This window comes from Blennius ocellaris (assembly GCF_963422515.1).
Source record: "Blennius ocellaris genome assembly, chromosome: 11".
Taxonomy (NCBI): Eukaryota; Metazoa; Chordata; class Actinopteri; order Blenniiformes; family Blenniidae; genus Blennius; species Blennius ocellaris.
The window spans coordinates 18066458-18085068 of NC_137660.1; positions in this window are offsets into that span (position 1 = coordinate 18066458).

Sequence of the window (18611 nt, forward strand, 5' to 3'; positions counted from 1 at the left end):
ACCTAAAATTTGGCCTTTATATACAACAGGCCTTCCCAATGAGAAGCCTGCCGAAAATCTGGTGGTTCCCCACGAAACAGGAAATGATAAGTACATGCTACAATGGGTCTAAAACTTTACTTGCTTGATCAAAGACCTCCTCCAATCAAATCCATATGCCAATATCCATACACAGACATAGCACCACCTGCTGGCAACAGGAAGGATAATTTTTTTTAGCATTTTTATTAAGTACTGTTCTTGACTGTAATAACCTTAAATGTGAAAAAAAAAATCCTGACTTTTCATCACCCCTCTATACTTTGGTGTGTCGGGTCTGACAGACACAGGTCCTGCAGTGAGCTGCAGGCCCACACTGGTTTCTCAAATCTGACACAGGGTCATTGACATAGCAACTGTGACTTGAGGTTTTGCTAAAGGGAAGGGGAGCAGGGAATCTCTGCCGACAGCTTATCAGAAATTTTACATTTTTGCCACTTTCCTGTCATATTGTTGACCCACATTTCCATTGCGCTCTGATGTGCACAAAATCTCGGCATGCACCACTTTCCAAGCAGCTCGGTTTGAAAAAAGACAAGATTTTTATTTTTTATTTTTTTATGTCGGTTAAAGGCGCTGGCACCCCTACGGGAACAGATTATGTTGTTTTACTCCCATAGTATAATAGTCTATGTCAAGAATGTGACTTAAGTTATACAAATTTGTGTAAATTGCAATACAATTTTCTCAGTGTCGCCAACTGAAGAGTCCTACAATTTCTAAAAGTAGACTGGTCGGCAGAAGTTTTTGCTGTCAGGCTCATCTCATCTGCAACCAGCCTGTTTGATACAGTTCAGGCTGGTTCAGATTACCATTTCCATTTTGTAGTTCAGCTGCTATAGGTTTAGACTGCTGCAAGGCTGTACTGTTCTTTTCTCTTTTCTCACTCCCCATACATTCATGGCCACAGGTTTTATATCTAAATTTCCGAATGTTATCATATACGTCTTTTCTTCACCCGCTATTATATTTGGATCCAGCACAGCAATCATAAATAAAAGTCCTGTCTGGAATAGAGGTACCCTCAGCATTTTCTTGAAACAGATCATCATAAAAACCTGTAACAAAGTAACAACAAGGAGAAAAAGCCTCTGCAATGACTTTAAAATCACTGGCAGCTGCTGTTGATGTTGACGTCCAAGTCTTTTCTTCTGACAGCTATGAGAACAGCACAAAGCTGACAGTAAAAACTAATTGTGTATTTATGTTTTAACTTTAAAAGGACAGTTAACATTGCTGGATAACCATCACACTCCACATCACAAAGGACTAACACAGGGGCCAATCTCCCCAAATTTGGATATTTTAAAATGAATTTGTAGTGGATTGCCCTATGTAAGTGTCAGAAAACCTGCTGTCTCTGGAGCTCCTTGGTTCTTTAGTGCATTGGATAACAGTCTCAGTATTTGTAGTTGCATATAGTTAGAGTTCTCATCTTGTGCTGTACAATTTATGTCCACAAGATGTCAGTATAGCAACACAACATTACATGACCCCAGTCATGTAGGCTTCACAGTTGCACTCAGAGGAACGTTATAATATCGTTGTGTTCATCTTTTAAGAAGTGGTGGTTTGGGCTTTGGCCATGCCTAAAGGTATGCACACTTCAAAGTCTTAAGATGATAATCTGTACCCCAGGCCATCCTTCAAGTTTCTTTCTGAACAGTATTTGCATTTATTTTATGTTTTCTTAGCATTTTTAGAGAGATACTTTGGATTTGTAAACCATATCTTCACTATACTTATACTCGTTTTACCTCTGGGGAACAAAAATAGGTGAAAAACAATAGCATGTCAATGTTATCAAAGTAGTTTATGATGACAGCAGTCTGTATGGGCCATAAAATTATAAACCTTCTTGCTAAAAGAAGAAAAACACGCAGTACTTTTAGTCAATCATAGGCATCTGTGAAAGCCATGTCTGTATTCTTATTGGTTAATGTACCAGGGGGAGGCAACATTGACCTTTAAGTTGTTCAAAGTCATCTGCTAATAGCTCATTAGTTTTAATGGGTGGGTGTTAAATGGGCTGAAGTCACTGTGGTGCACAGGTTGAAAGATGCCACTCAGATGAGATGGTAAACAATGAACTTGGAAGGCATTCCTCTCTATGTTATACATTTTTTTGGTTTTATAAATGTTTGTTTTTTCATTATTTTCCTTCCAATGGTTTACTTCACAAAATTTCACATTTGTAAGCATTACAACATGTTATTAGCCCACTAACACATTGCTGAAATAGTATTCATATTAGGTGGATCCAGTTTTTTGCATTGCAAGATATTTCCCCTTCAGGGGAACGATAGTTTCTCTTAAGGCATTTCTGATATGTAAATGCCATTAGATTTAATTTAATTTACCTCATAAAACATAAAAGATTTTTGTTGTCGAACTAAGTTGGAGATAAAGAATCAAATGTCTCATCATAAATGAAATAAAACATTCAAAGTAAGAATAAGGAATTGCTATGTTTCACATATTTCTGTGCTTTAATAGACATGAAAGCACTGTGCCCATGGAGGAAAGAGGAAATGTACATTTCCTTGTGAAAATATTCTTTCTTACATCAGTGCCCAATATCCATGCCAGATAAACAAGAAGTAACGTCTCTGTGGCTGCTTTGAGAAATTGGTCTCTGGAGGCCGCTTTCTAGGTTAATTTATTCTGTATCAGGCCGGCAGTGTGTGTACCGTCACCACTTTTAAACTCGGGGCAGGGCACATTTTGTGTGCAAGACCGCCTAAGATAACTTCAAATGGCTCCTTGGGAAGGCTGCTGCCGGTTGATTCTGGCAGCCCATGAGACAACTCGTTTATTTGTTTGTTTGTCCCGTGAGTTTCTGGCTGGCCGTTCAGGACTCTGTTTGGCCCAGGTCCCTTTTGGGCTTCTATTTCTGCAACCCAAGTGGCTCTTAATGAAGCTGGTAGGGTTGGCATGGACCCTCAGCAAACCCAGGCCTGATCAGACCCTTCTTCTTCTGCTTTGGCAGCCACACTCCATTTGCTCCCTCTGGCTTCCTAATTTAGTAACGGTGGGTAAAAATATGCACTAACGAACAAGGTCTGGTATGTCAGGCTGGCGTCCAGAGAAGAGGGAGAGAGGAGGAGGAGAAGGGGTGAGGAAAAAGGAGGGGGGGGCTGTTTTTCACAGCAGGCACCCAGTGACATGGGTAGAGTCACTCAGACTTCACTGACATCTGTGTGTTTGTGTGTATGTGTCGACATTCAAGGGAGCGTGTGGGGGTGGATGATGAGAGGTGGAAAGCGAGTACTTAAAATTTCTCACCCCTGCCAAAGTCCGTCCAGACACTTCTAATCACATTCCTGCCTTGTAGTCCAACCACACAGTGATAGTAAATGTATGGCGTACAGAGTACATGGGTTAAAAAATAGTTTTCTACTTTTTGCCTTCCTGTTTTATGTCTCTGTTTTTGTTATACACGTGATCACATTTCTAAAACATGTTTTCTCCCTCTTCACAGAGCTGCAGTCACATCTGCACCACAAGATTCAAAGTTCCAAAACCTTTCAAAATTAATTTAACTATGAATGATGTGGCATTTATTGAGACTTCTGCATTCTTCTCGTTTACATCTTACACCTTTTTAACAATATCTCTAGCGTGCAATGGGCTCCTTCCTTTTAGAGAAGCAGCCTCAGCCTGAACAACCTGCAGGCTGCAACTTGACAGATTTTGAAGCTGGATGAACTTTTCCCAATGTCAAGATCTAGAATTAACCTGCTTTGCCAAAAAGCACTGACATTCGGAGATATTGTCAATTCAGGCTCACCCTCACGTCTCATTATTGGGACTGTGGGAGGGAACCAGTGTACGCAGAGAAAACCCACACACATACTCACATGGTTAGAACATGCAAACTCCACACATAAAGGCCTGGACAGTATTTGAACCACATACATTGGACACATACTTATTTTATTCCGGTGTTACTGTGACACTTTAACTGATGTGCAGCTGAAAAAAGTATGTGTGTGTATATATATATATATATATATATATCAGTCTTTTTTTTCAGCTGCACATGTTCCCACCAGATGGATGGATTTTTTTCATAGTCATATAGAACTCAACATCGCACCTGTTCTTGAAAGAAACAGGTTTATAAACTAATGGCATGAAGAAGCAGCAACAAACTGGGATAACATACAACAAACAACAGAATTTAACTCGCATAAAGGTAAGCTAATGTTTATTTAAGACTGTCATTATATGTCTCATATTGTGGGGGGGAAAAGAAACTAATAGGTGATAATTGAATTGAGTACTGCTCAGATCCAGATGATATCCAAGGCATTGTATCAAAGAGAATCACTTTGAGAGTGTTGCATACTGCACATTACTTCTGTACAGTGGAGCCACATGCACTCCTCTCACTCAATGCTTTCCTATCGGTTTAGCTACTGACCATGCAGGCGGTGGAAGAAAAAGTAGTTTGTGATGTGTGTTTACCTTAAACACCCTCAGACTTTCCTACTTCAGGCTTCATTTTCCATAAATCCAGTCCGTTACCATCACAGGGTGAATGACTTTAGTGAAACAGTTTCAGTGGAAGCCAAAAGACAAACAGTATCATTGAAGCTTTTTTTTTTCATTCAGTCGGTTTACTCTTACCATGTTGCTGTAGAATGACATATGGTGGCTCTTAAAATAATGCAATAATGCTTGCTCTTCATGCAGTGTTTCCTAACTTAAAACATCTTCTTGCACGGGTTGGGTTGTGTGCTTGCAATTACTCCATTTTCATCTGTCAAGACACTTGATTAAAAACAATCGGCCCTCAAGCAATTTAACACTTGCCCTTCCTGCTCACAATTGAAGAGGCTCATGGCAACCCTGTCAACTTCGCTTGTGAAGGCAAAGCTTGAAATGAAAAAAGTAAACTTCCTTTTTTGTCGGACGGCAACAACAGCAGAGAAGCACAGTAACAGCTGCTCGACATACTGGAGACGTGTACTGACCCTGCTTAAACAAAAGAAGTTGGGGATTTGAAAAGTCGTATGAATGGTTGTGAAATTGCTGCCTTTCATCTACTTACAAAGAAAGTTTGGGTGAATTCCCTCCAGTTGTGCTTGAACTTTTGCCACACAGCTGTCTGACAGACAAGGTAACAAACCACACCGACTCCAGCCTGTGCAGGAATGTGTCTATGGCTCACAGAGATTCTCATCACTAAATCAAACATTTGTTTTTTTAAATATAAATGAATTATTACAATTTGCCTGTTCTTTGTCTGTCTTTCCAGCATGATTAAATGGTTAAAACCATTCCACGTGTAAGCCACATGAATAGTAACTTTTCTTCATAGTAAAATAACAAAAAAAACATCACTTGTAAAATCAACTTCTGTTTCAAAGTGGAGCTCTACCCAGGTTCAACTTAATGCTGAGGATTGTTTCAGTCCTGTATGACACAGAACAATTTATGGATCCAATCCAAAGTTAAATGAAGCTTACAAACGTGCCTGGTAATAATGTCACATATAATCAGTAAAAAGCATCAATCATACAGCTGCTTATTTTTTCATATATGTCACAGTTATTTGTTTAAACCACAAGCAGTACCTATCTTTTACACAGCTGTCACCACTTCCTGCGTTAGTTAACCCACAGACACCCAACCTTCAGCAGTCAGCACGATCCCCTGCTGTCACAAATAATGCTGAGGGACAGAGACACATTTGTTGTGACATATAGTGTCTTGAATAAGCCTTATCTATAATTATAATCTATGGTTGGCATAAGGCAATTTTGTAATCAGAGCATTTCTACTTTATCTACAGCACTGATGGAGTTAAACATAGTTCAGCGGGGGGGGGGGAAAAGTCCAGAATTTTGGGAAAATTTGGCAATTTTTATTTCTGTTCAATGAACATGTGGTTTAACACTCGAACAAAGAAATCTTGTGACTCGGAGCAAATATGTAAATGTCCGAACAGCTGCTTCACTTCAGATAAAGCTAGACTATCCACAGAAATGTGTTCCTGCACCCTTATCAAGGTATTTGTGCACGTAATACTGTTGTCAAGAGCTACAAACAAAGCCAGACACCTAAGCTTGGCACCTTTTGCTTTGAACTGACTGAAGCTGTCCATAGTAAAGACCTGGTAGTCAGATAAATTGAGCTCTCTTTCCATCCAATAGAATCCTTCTGTTCCAGTGATTTGTTGAACAATAGTTTCGTATTTAAATTCACATTGTTCTCCATTATTGCAGACTTGGAATGGCTTAAACTTGTGTGTATCCCCACCTAAACCTTGGCCTAATTTGCAGCAAATGCAGAAGACAAATCTACTATTGTTTCACCACGAAAGCTTCTTCTCTCGTTCCCATTCAGTGTCAAAATCAAAGATTATAAACCTCTTTGGAGGTGATATTGCTTTTCTTTGTTTAAACAATAGGGGACTAAACCAATAACTGCTTTGTGCACTGAAAGCATGTCTATTCCTTCATAATCGTAGTTTTAGCAACATGGTGACATGGAGATATGTGTATCTGCTCATTCCATTGTCTGCATTTACATTTTAGCCATGAAAGCACAAATGTATTCAAAAGACATTTCTCAAAATGATGTGAAGTGGACTGTTTGTATCCGTGCACCTGAAAGCAAAACACCCAGAGACACACGTACACAGAAATACCACTGCCAAGGACAACCCGCTAGATGAGGAGACGCAGCTCTGTTTCTTTAATACACAGAGATCCAGGCTTGCACTTTCTGCCAAATTGTGTTTAATCTGGGAAAATAAGAAAATTGTCCATTTGTAGTAAAGTGAAGTCCTGTTAAGAGCAGAGGGGGGAGGGAATGATGAGTTTAACACATACACGCCTCAGCTGTCTTTCTTAATATTGTTTGTGTTATGTCTGTCCAGAATTATGAGGCAGCAGTGAAAACCCGTTTGTCCATGTTTACGTGAATTTCTAATCTATTTTACCATAATATTGAATCTTCGACATACCCATTCATCCATCATTCTTATATATTTTGTTGTCTAATGTAGTGTTTCATGGAGCTGGAGCTGATCTCAGCTTTCAACCGGTGAAAGATATTCTACACTGTGATACCCGCAGTCAATCACAGTGCAAACAGAAAACGCACACATATGCTTTAAATATACATATCTACACTCAATATAGAGGCACTGATTCTCCTTTGTCGACAAAACACAAAACATAGTAGTGCCACTCGAACTGTAAGTGAATTTTTTTCGCCTATAATGTTTCTTCAAAGACTCCAATAATCATATATTTCTTTATACCCTCAAGAATATACTTTAAAAATTAATAGTGTGGATAGAATAGAAATATCAAAAAGTGGGTTTATCATTGACTTTTTACTGTAAGTTTGAATGAGAGGCTAAATGTCCTCCTGTGCTTCTCTGACCTTTCGTGGCTTCTCTGCTGACTTGGTTCAAGTAAGTTCAGGCTGTGTGATGCAAAGGTATCAATAATACAAGAAAGGCAACCCCCTCCCTCTGGCCGCTATGTGGGTCAGAGCAGGGTCTTGGTGGATGGGCGAGATTGATGAAGAGCACCAGGGAGAGTGTTGGAGCACCTACCTCACAGCGGAGTGCGCCAAGCTGCTCCCCCTCCACTTGTTCCAGGCCCCCCTCCTGAGCTACGCTGCCTGGCGCTCTTTAAATGACCTTCAAATTAGCCTTATTTTTCAGGGCCCCAAACCCTTCAGGGTCCTTCCTGGAAGGATGGTGAGTCTCTTTCTCACTCTCTGTATGCTCTTTTTCCTCCCTTTTTTTTTTTTTTTTCTTATATCCTATTGACAATTGATGGAGCATAAAATGAATAAGTAGAGCTCGTCGAGTGAAGGTAACTGCGTTTGCTCGTGTTGTGACGCTGATGTAATCAGATGCTATGTGCATCTCATTATGCAACTACACAAACACATGCACATTGACATAAATGTTTACCCTTCAATTCCACCTACACTTTCAAACGTTTGCTTTGTTCGCAACTGCAGAAAGCTCTCCATATGGTGTGTCGAGGTGTTTGTGGCTGTAATGGTAGATGGGTGTCACAGTGGGATTCTTCTACTACATCACAGTACGGCAGTCTGTCAAGCAGCCATCCATCACTGCAGCTCGGGTTTATGTACACACAGCAGGTCATGCTGGTCCTCTGTCCAGACCTGATGCAGAGCTTTCGATTATCCATTTACATTAAGAGAAACACATCGCTCTAATGGGACTAAATAACTCAGATAGCTATAATTTCAAAGGCAAGCTTCGCTTTGGAAACATGTGCAATGCTGTCATTTGTTAATGTCTTTTCAGCAATTTTGAATTGCCCACAATTTAGGTTTATTATGGCAAAGCAAGTTCCCTAATCTAATCTCACTGCAGCTGTGACAAAAAGCAGAGTGCCCCTCTCAAATTTACCTCCCCAATCACGAGCAATCTACAGTAAATGGCAGACAAAAACACTTGTAATCATGCAGGCTGTGAAGTTGTGAGTTGATGCTCAGCTGATGTTTTTAATGTGCCTCTTTGCTCTGTGTGCACAGTGAAGCACAGCAGCCTTAAAGGTGACCTTGCACGGCACAGGCATATGTTGCATCCTTTTGGGAAAAGGTTTGACTTTTGTTTCATTTTTATAACTCTGGGGTGAATTTTTACCCCAACGAAGGCATTATACCGCCACACTTATTTGCACGTGTAGCAATTTATCATGGAAAGCGTTTTAGGATCCTCTCCTTTTTATTAACTGACCTTGTGCACAACAGTTCATGCAAAACTTTTCAACACACCATGTTAAGACAGTGTAGTGGTGGCAGGAAGATTCTACCATGATCAGAAAACCTCCCTCTACTTTCTCCGACCCCCCCCCCCCAGGTGCTTTCTCGACACTGCCAAGCACTTGGAAGGAATTGTCCAGCTATCATGATGGAAAATCGGCAGATGGGACTGTAACTCGCAGAAGGAAAGAGGGCTACAGAAATCAACATCAAGGGGAATCAAGTTTGGAAAGCATAATACGTCATGGTGTTAGCTGTGGAGTGGAAGAGATGGCGTGAAAATAGGCAAGAGGACAACCAGAGGTGGCGCATGACTGATGGCTGGGTAGGATGGGGGCTTGTTGCTCCAGAAGGGCAAACCTGACCTGATTGATTAGCTAGTATTTCAGAGAGGCCCTCATGCCCATTTGTTTATAATACTGGAATGCTTCGGTGGCATTTTGTGGAGGGAATAAAGATGTAATGAATGGGATCCAAAGAGAGATGACAAATTATTGAGAAAGAGCGAGGGAGAATTAGGCCACGGGAGGACATCATGAGGAGTAATTCTGAAGCCGAATAACTGCCGTTTAATTGCTAAGTGCCTCCTTATTATGTTAGTCATTTTGCTTTTTTAATCAAGTGGAAAGACCTCCACAGGAATATTGAATACATTTTCTTTATATATATATTCTTTATTATTATTATTATTATTAGATTTTATGACTATAACTCACATGGATTGAATTAATTAATAACCACAAACAAAACTGAAATCTTTTTGAACAGGAAAAATCCAAAAGAATCATTCCAGCGACATATAGCATACACATTGAATAAGAGGTGTCATTTTATGCCTTTGAAAACCTATATAGATGGAAATGTCATAATGTTGATGATTTCTTAGAGGAAATAGAATGACATGTAATGAAATAATAAATGCTTTGGAATAATAATGCTTAGTTGTTGTTGAGTTATTTCATGCATGTTCACAAGAATGATTTAATGGAAATTATGTAATTTCTGTCTTCATCATTCCTGAGTGCTGAGCCTCCACAAACATAAAATGAATGTGATACCATGGAGTTGGATTTGTTGTTATCAATTATATGAAGAAACAAAGGGGGAAAAAATGATGAGCTCTTTAAAAAGCAATACCTAATAATTGACACATGGTCTTTCAATAAAATACAAATAAAAATCATTGGGAGCCAGATGAGGGACCATCTCTTACCGGCAGCATTTCTGTTTCAAGGCTGAAATGAAATGAAATGTCAAAAAAAACCAAACAAATGCAATCTTAATCAACTTGAGTGTTTTCAGATGTTTCATCTTCATTTATTATCATAAGCCCTTCCAAATATTTTGTGGGATACGGAACACGTGCTGATTATGGACAAAGACAGGTTGCTTCCTGGACAGGTCACCAGAGAGAGACATATGCCCACGCACATTCCTGCCTCCGGGCAATTTAGAGTCACCAATTAAACTTAAATACATGGTTTTGGACTGCGGGAGGAAACAAGACGACCCAGAGAAAAACTTACACGTCCACAAAAGAGAACATGTAAACGCCACACTTGGTCAGGGCTCCAAGACTGGAGCCTGGATTTTCTTGAGAAAGCTAACCAACGTACGGCCCGGTTTTTGCGATATTTCTCAGAAACCACATATATAATTAGGCCAGTGGTTTAAAAATTAATTGAGATGATAGCCATTAAGCAGACTTTGTCTACAGGTGAGAGAACAGTGAGCGTCTGCAAATGGAAAGCCATGTGATGTTTCTTGAAATTGTTAATTCGGAGCAAAACTGACTGACCAAGCACACAAAGATCAATAGAGTTCTGCACAAAGCGTCGCCTCTACTATGACTAAAGACCACAATTTGGGGTTTATTAAACTATATTTCTCTTCAATGCTTAATTTTGTGAAGCGGCTCTCTTTTATTACAGTATTATAATGAAAACCTCAGTGTACTTTGAGGGTTTTATTGCATTAAACTTCTTATCTAATCTCCACAGTCTCTCTTGTGTATGGCTCTGTTCCATGAAGTACAGCTGAAAGAAACACTTACTTTTGGAATGTGCTTCACTGAAGAGCTTTTCGTCATCTGGATAGTAGGATTGCTGTTTCCTGATGGTCTAATGTCTATCCTGAGAGGTTATTACAGGGAGAGGAAAAATCATGGTGCATTATCCACAGTCAGACATAGTATGAAACAATCATGGAAATGTACTGAGCATTTTGTAAGAACATCACCAGCTGTTTGGCTATTTTAAAGGAGGAAAGAGGATACATGCTGCATTCACGTTGCACTTTTCCTCTGCTTTTGCCTCTTTGAACCTACTTCAAACATTAGTCACTGAGTGTTTAGTGTCATGCCAGCCATGTGGATGGCATATGCTAACACCGTAAATGGGCTGGCTGGTTGTAAGTGTGTGTGGTGACCAGTAGCTCTTAGCTATGTCCTTGAGCTGTAACTTTGATGTGAGTTGGTGGATGCCAGTGATGGAAAGGTGATGGCTGAGGTGAAAGTGTATATGGAAACAATTCAGATGTAAGCGGTGTGAACAACAGTAGCCACATGAAAAGCCCCTTTGTGGGGCTCTGCTACCATACAGATGGTCAGCTTCCCTCGTCCATTAAATAATAACAGTACTCCATGTCTCCCCGGGCCAGATGTGCTGAAGGGATATGATGTGAAATGGAAACAAATCAGTCGGGCTTTGCTTTTTAATTGAGCACCGGTGTGTTTATTTTCTTGAGACAGTTATAATAGACTCCAAAATTCCCTTAAAACTCAACTCTGAGGAAAGATTAGCCCATTTAGCTCCTCTAGACAGTATTTTCCACATGAGACGGGTCTTAAGTGCAGTTCTGCTGGTGGCAAGACTTCCACACGGGACTGGCCACATCTTTAGTCACTCCTTATTTCTGCACTGTGATCTTGCACTTAGAGGCACCTCTTGTAAAAGCAGCAGTCGCAGGGAGGTCGCCTTGACATCTTTATCATAATTGCCCTAAATACCCCCATTAGAGAAGCTAGCCAGTATCCTCAATAACACTAGTCATCCCTGGTAGCACTGGTGCATCTAATTGCCTGGGCCTTTTTTTGAAAGATTGCCTGACATCAGCACGGTCCCCTATGGGCGAGCCCTCTTCATTCTCTGCCCAGCAAAGCATATCGTTATCGCAGGCAGCAAAGAGACCTGGCCTCCCTGCTCCTGGATAATTAACTGTCTGGCTTAACTGCATAATGGAAAAAGGAACATCGGAGGTATGGTAGTTATTCAACCAGGCCTTAGAGAGGAGAGGTATAAGACAATACCGGGGTCAACCGTGCTCACCAGTTTTTCGGTAGTATGGGCAATACTGTGGAGGTATAGAACGTCATATTGGAGGCAGAAGTTGGTTATGGAGGATTGGTTTCATATGATAATTAGACCCATATGCTAATTGCTGAGGAAGCTTGATGAATTCTCCCAGCCTTGCTCGCCACTTCAGTGCTGGCTCCGCTATCAGCTGTCCCCAACGTCCCCCACTTCAAAGGCTTGAACCGTCTTTACATTTCACTGCATTCATTCTGTCTCTTCCTGCACTCCCAACAACAGACCTCCCTCCCCCCCTCCACTAAAGACACACCAAAAAACTAAAAGACAAGAACAGCAACAGCAGGAGGGGCAAGTAAAGGGGTGTCTGCCGTTGCTTGACATTTACAAGTCTCTTAGTGAAATGTATGATGCACATCTTCGCGAGTGTGTGTGTGTGCAAGTGTAATTAGAACACGGCAGGCATGTGTTTGTCTTTGTGTTGTTGTATGGTGGAGGTATCAAGGACAAGTGCATTAATGAGCACCTGGAGAGGAACAGCTTGTGTCTCCTGGTTAGTGTGACCGCGAGCAGGGCACAGACTCCTTCACTGACTCAGATGACGTGACTGATGGAGGGGGAGGCTTCTGTCAGATCTGGGGCACTCCCAGGAGCTGCAGTTTGTCTCGCCTGACAACAACGCTCACCAAAGGGGCCCCCTTCCCACACATCAGCTGGAAAAGGCAAGAGAGGATGCTGTCCTTTCCTCTGTACTTTGTTTCCCACTGCCTCCCCCCTAAAATCTTCTATCAACTTCTAAAGTTGTTCGTCTCTTCCTTGAATTTCTTAAAAGTACAACATGTGGAGTGATCGTAGAAACTGCCACACGTTCATGCTTATGAGCTGCTTTGCGTTTGTGACATACTTCAAAGAGAACTTTAGAATACATAAAACACATCTGATCACACATTGATCTTCAAACTCTTAGTATAGGGGAGTAGTTGGGGTTACTTACTAGATCAAAGCATTGCTGTTAATTTTATTGCCTAATCAAAATGTCCTAATATGTGCTCACAGTTGTAGTATTGCTGTGACACAATAGCCTAGCCGTCAGCACTCTGCACTCTGTGGGCGGATTAATGACTGATTCACTTGTGGAATTGAACTGAAGTTACATCAGTTTGCTGGAAGTCAAAATGGTTCTGCTCATGTTATTTTGGTCTGTTTGAGTAATCAGTCAATCAACTGCAAGTACTCCTGTGAGGGGGAAGCACCTTCCAAAAGTCATGCAGGCTTCAGCACGATGCTCGTTCTTCAAATAAACAGATGCATAAATGAACAGGAAGAAGAAGAAGAAACGGCAATAAAACAGATGAGATCAAGAATTAACACGCGGACAGCAAAAGTATAAAGACAAACTTAAAGTAAAGTAAAAGTAAAAAGTTAACAGTTGGCACAAGGAGCAGGATAGAGAGAGACAGCAGCTCTTCAAGTGTTTTCACATTTGACAAATGTATAAAGTAACAAGATCAATTACTTCAACAATCATAACTGCATTGTTCATTTTGCAGTAGTTTATTGGTTACTCGCACGTTAGTCGTTAACAGAAACATGTAATTCACACAAACACTGTTCATAACTACTGATGTGCCATGTATTTTCCTTCTCATGTTGCTTTGTTATCATGATTTCTATATTTGTTTCCCAGCAGTAAAAATCAAGCTACAATCATGGTTTGGTCAAATGAGGATAACATAAGCTCTCCGACAAAAGTTATCTTGATACTTTGTGAATGGCAGAAGAACAAAGAGAACGAGTCACATCCTCACTTACATGTTGGATTGAATGGGATACATATGGGATGGGAGATATGAGAGAAGCAGCAGGAGTTTGGCATCACTTGAAAGTGTGCAGAGGTACAGAGTCCACATCATAATAATAAAAGAATAGAACATGCAGAAAATCCTTGCCACCACTTAATAATCATAACATTGTGCTTGTGTTGTGACATTTATAACAACTGTCTTCTTAGATTTTGTGTGTAGCTTGACACCTGCTAATAGAGCTACTTTTGCACCACGAATAGCGTTACACTCACTCCTGCTTCACATCCATGTCGGTGCAAAAACAAAACAGTCACCTGGCTCCTTCTCAGCTATTCTGATATAACAGAAAACTCCAAACCACAATGTGGGAGCATCCAGAACAATACGTGTTGTCCGTGTGGAGAATTAAATAACTACGAATTTTGAGCCCGGACTTAGTTTCTCATTTTACCAGAATGTTTGATATGGCCTCAAAACATAATTAGACCCTAGAAACAACTGTTGACAAAACATGTTTTGGCCTATTCAGTCAAATCATGATCTTCATTAGCACATTGAGTTTTTGCCCACGAATGACTACCATCCCATTGTTTTCCAAACTCTTCTTGTGATTGTTATAGGTGCTCCAACAAAAAGGAGAATTCATCACAACTGGAGAAATCGGTCTGCCACTGATGAACAAATGACGTCATCTAAAGTAGTATTTACCTTTATTTATTTAATATTTTTATTTATTAATGTTGTTCTGGTTATTTGTAATTAATTTCTTAACCTTAAAGTTTCAGGTATAGAATTTCTTTAAGGCTTAATTGACATTTGCATGCTTTCCAGATCCTAGTTGACTGTCAACATAGCTGCTTTTATAGGTACAATGGCCCTCTACTGCAGTTTTAAGCACATGATGGTCATTATAGTAGATTATCTTATCAGCTGTTATGGAAACCTTGACTTAACCTTTTGGCAAACAATGATTCTCCTCTCTGTGATTTGTAGTTGCCTTGTTTTACTATTGTAAATGGTGAACTTGACATTGTTTCATCTCGGGACATGTCTTTGAAGCACGTTCTACCTGTATGTCCAGACTCATTTTGTCGCCTTTAGGAAGGTGGTGTTGAACTTAAAAAAAAAAAAAAGCACTTAATAATGTTATCAGTGCCCAACTTCCATTTAGCTCCTGTTAAGTCTTCAGGCGAGCATAAGAGGACATTTATTCTTGCATTACAGCTGCCCATGTTTACCATCCTTCACCTCAGGCTCTTTCCACTGAGAGGAAGGTGGTGGCTAGGGTGCAACGCTGCAAATCCCACCTGGATGTGGCATTTGTAATAAACAACCTGGGGGCACGGCTGCCACCACTTCTTTTCACTGCCAGCGCTCCATCTCAAGCCCCTCAGACACTTTTCATAGGTTCCCCAAACAACCTCTAATTTGGCTTGATTAGTAGCTTATAAATGATGGCATAATTTTCCAGAGGTACGCTATGGTTACCATGAAATACGAGTGCTTCCTGCATGTCGCCGCCATGCTGTCTTTCACACAGACATGCACTCTCACTCTTCATCACCGTGATAGCACAAGAGGGGGAAGATATAGTTATTTAGGGAATTATCTGCCTCATTGGTGCCATATCTCATCCCATGCTTTTGTGCCAAATGGCCGTGTTTCCATGGAGCCTGCCTGTGTTTACTGTGACGTGCCATGGCAGGGCCCTTTCTGGTACAGAGGGACTTAGCGCACAGCAGTGGAGGGTATTTCAGTCCCCGTCTGGAGTTTTGGGGCTTACTTCTCCAGCTCTCCCCTCTTCTCCCACCTGCTCTCCTTGCTGTTGCTTCACTGGGTGCCTGCCTGTGTGGCTGTGTGCTGGTGCTCCTGGCCCTGTTCTTAGACAGACAAGGCTAATTGAAAGGGAAGGCTGCTCTCTGCTGATCAGCTCTGACAGCAGTGTCTTGCCAGAGGTGGGTGTGCCACCCCATGCTGAGAGTTTTCACAGCGAAATAACAGTGCTGTCGTGAAAAACACAAACCGTGCCACGACTAACCAGGCAGCTTGCCAAAAGAGCCAGATGAATTTCGCGGACAGAAGAAAGAGGGGAAACCCACTTTGTCTGCTTTACAACTTTAGGGAGGAGCGCTGTGCCAGCATTTTGTGAAAATCTAACAGGCATTCTGTCATCTCATCAGAATTGAATAAAATCAGATCTTTTTTTTTTTCTCACAAATGCAACAACTAATGATCGTGTTTGATCACAGATGTACGGGCTCTCATTTGAATTTGCCTTCCAATGTTACAGTGTTACAGAATAACGAGTTCACTCAAAACAAAATGCTCATAGATTAAAAGCTTCAATTATCTATCCTGAAATCCCAGTGAAAAATGGAAGGTATCACAAAAGACAGAAAAAAATTCCAGTAGGTCAGAGGTCAAATATCTATCTACCTTGTGAAAAAATACTGTGTATGTTTGATACTTTTTTTCCTCATATTTGCGCACAGTTGTAGAGGGTCTCTTGAGATACTAATCCTGGCTTATCTTATGGTGAAAGGCATATGCTTCAGGTAAATCATGTCTTTAGGACACAGTTTAATCAGCTCAGTAGATCATTTTCACTGACTTCAGGTTCTTCTTTTAGTGCCTCTTCGAAACTTTTGTGACGTGTCTCAGTTTGCTCGCAGCTCCAACCCACTATCCATATCAGAGGTGCTGCCATCCAGACTGACTTAATGCACCAGGACAGGCTGGGACCCCTCAGCAGCCCCACAGTGGACAGCTGTGATTACTGCTGACAATAATTTATGGTCCCCTCTGATTGAAAACATGAGAGCTGGAGATAGAAGGACTGTGGCGGAGTCAAGGCACCACCTTAAGATATAAAACTGAGGCCGCAGCTGCTGTCAGAAGCAGGACTCCTGCCAAGCTCTGCAGGCCTTCTGCCCATCCAGACAAACACAAGCTCTCATTTTGTTCGCCTTTTTCTTTTTCCTTTTTCTTTTTTTCTTTTTTTCTTTTCCTTCATTCTTTTTCTCACTTCATTTCAGAGCTCCTCTACATTGTTTTGCACCTCTAAATTTCACTTTCTGCAATAGTCCACTGAATATGAATGTCAGAAAGATTTAACAAAATCAACTTTAACTTGTCCGAAAAACTATGTCTATAAACTAAGAAATGCAAACAAAACAAAACAAAAAAAAAAAAAAAAACTGAAGAAGACCAAGCGGTAGAGGAAAAACACTTGAACTTCGAAGAAATCATCCAAATATGTAATCACAAGGAATGCTGTTTGCAGTAATTGTGTAGGCTGAAAGACACACAAGTACTTATCCACCCTGGCTGATCAGGTGTCTCTACGGTGAGCTTTTCCAGCCCTGAGATTACCCCACTAATCCTAACAATAGCTCTGTGCAGCTGGTTTGAACAACTATCTGCTCCATTGTTTATGTTGTCATCCCTGCTGGATCGTACTCAAGAGAAGTAACCACTTTAGTGGATTTGCATTTACTATTTTCAATGCAATATCCAGGGATGAGGATCTCTTCCTCCGAAACCTTGTATGTTCTGGGTATTACGTTCTATTTCTAAAAGAGGCCTTGAGCCGAGGAGAAGTGGTAAGAAATCTCTTGTGGATGAAAATGAAAAAAGGTTAATCTACACAACCGTAGATTAAATTGACAGAGATTAATATTGAATCTGATGGGATACAATTTCAAATACACTTGAGGGAACCTAAAAAAAAAAATCTATTTACCTTAATGGTGAATTTCTACCTTAAAACGAATAATTTAGTATATGTTTAACATTATGTATGTTGACAATCAAAGTGAAATTAAAGCAATCTTTGACATAAACAAATGTAATACAACAATCTATAAACTTAATCATTTAGTTCAGTTACAGAGTAGCATGTGAAGACCTATTTATTTATTTTAAATCATGAAACTGATTGTACATAGTGGTCTGTTGGCAACATGATTTTGTAAAAATAGCACCTCATTCTAAGGACAAAGTATGTTTCCTCTCACAACACAATGGATTACAAAAGCCCCAGCGTAATGTGAACAAGAGAGGAATGGAATCTCCCCAGAACTCAAAATGTACCACTTTGTTGTGGATACAAAAAGACACAGTGGAAAAATGATGCTTCATTCACATGTCTTTGTGATTAAAATACCATATGTATTACTTGTGTTATGATAACATTGAAATAAAAACAACAGGTATAATGTATAAAGCAATGCAACAGAGTAACAAGTAAAAAAAAGAAAAGAAAAAAAGTACATGGTCTGTGAGAGACCTTGAATCTGCCTGGAAGCCTTTACTCTCCCTTTTCTCCGCTGTGTGCAGGGACGGCTCAGGTCTCCTGCGACTGAACAGGATAAACAGGATTAGAAAATGGATGAGTGATGTGGAGAAACACACAAATAGAACATCGCAACACCATCAACTCCATGGAAAAAAAAAAAACACACAATATTTGGCATTAAACTGGCATCTTATTTTAAGGGTGTTTCTAAAGTGAGACAATTTTTCATTAAAAAAAGAATAATTCACATTTTACTGATCTATTCTGAGATGACTGAGATCTACATTACTAAAGTTAGTTCGATATGAAATGGTGTTGCAGACATCTATTTTGGCATATTTGATTTAATTTGTCATTATTAAAGTCCAGTTTGTTCAACTGCATGCCATCCTGCAA